Source organism: Calidris pugnax, unplaced genomic scaffold, assembly GCF_001431845.1.
Source record: "Calidris pugnax isolate Ruff unplaced genomic scaffold, ASM143184v1 scaffold54, whole genome shotgun sequence".
In the NCBI taxonomy this organism is placed as follows: domain Eukaryota; kingdom Metazoa; phylum Chordata; class Aves; order Charadriiformes; family Scolopacidae; genus Calidris; species Calidris pugnax.
This window is the reverse complement of record NW_015090864.1, coordinates 15,227,746-15,229,005: the sequence shown is the minus strand read 5'-3', so window position 1 is coordinate 15,229,005 and position 1,260 is coordinate 15,227,746.

The window sequence follows — 1,260 nt, the reverse complement described above, 5'->3', positions numbered from 1 at the left end:
GCGCTCGGCGGAGGGGGCCGCTTTGCGGCGGGGCTGAGAGGGTTGGGGTGAAAATTTCGCTTCTTTCAGCTAGGCGACAAAAAAAAAGGAAAAAAAAAAAAGGCATCGTCGGCAGCAGCGTGTGGTGTAAAGAAAGAGAAGGGCTTTATGGTGGTGGTTGGTTCCAGCACAGCGGGGTACGGGGAAAGGCTGGCAGAATCAACAGGGCACTTGTTTACTGATGCACGAAACCTCTTTGGCCCAGCGCCCGAGAGCTGCCTTGGAGAAGTTGGGTGCTCACCTTCCCCGGCCTAAATGGGTCAGCGGGGGGATTGCAGCTTGCTGTGACGTGCTGTCCGAACTCCAGAAAACAATTGGTACCTTTAGGAAAGGAGGGGATGGTGTGGGAAACAATGAAGTATTGTGATTAATAGGAAAAGAAAAATGAGTATGTGGAGCTGGCTGCTTAATGACACCTTTGGAGCTGTTTTACTAATAATGCTTCTTACAGTCTGCACGTGATCATGGATTATGACTCTTAAGAGACACTTAAGTGGTCTTGCAAAGACTGAGGGTCCTTGAGTTTATTACTTGGCAGGGGGCAGCAGCATGAGGCCTGGGAAGCAAATAGGAAGTTAATATTATCCATTTAGTTTTGATGCTGTTCTGAGTCTTCGACAGTTATTAGTGTCATCATAGACTGATCTTAGCTCAGATAGCATCTCACACGCTGAAAGGTAGTACTCTTATCCTGGTAGATACGTAGTTCTTCTGAGTGTGCGAGTAGTCTCTCTGATAGCTTATGGAAAATGTTCTGGTTATTTTTATCATGGCAAGTATGTTTCTTTAAGAGTAAACCAAACTATATCATACTGAAAAATGTTCTCAGCCTGTAACTGTCTTAATCGCTTGTGTTCAAAATGAAAACGGAAACCTCTCTTGACTGATTCACGTGGCTAATGAGGTTTGTGACAACAGAACTGCGTGCAGTTTTATTACATTGAGGTGTCATTACCTCTGACCCAAAAGTGCAGTTCAAGCTGAGGATGTGCTGTCCTCTGGCTTTGTGTGCTGCCCTGTGTAACCAGCAGTGGCAGAGATCCAGGCTGTGTTTTCAGAGAAACAGCCCTGGTTTCTTGATGGTCTGCGTCAAGCCTCTATGAGACAGCAGTGCCTGGTGTGGAGACAAGAGGAAGGAATAGTGGTAAGCTCTTGAAACACAGGCCTGACAGCTGTTCCTGCTACGAGAAATTCTTTCCTGATAGGGCGTTCAGAGGCTTG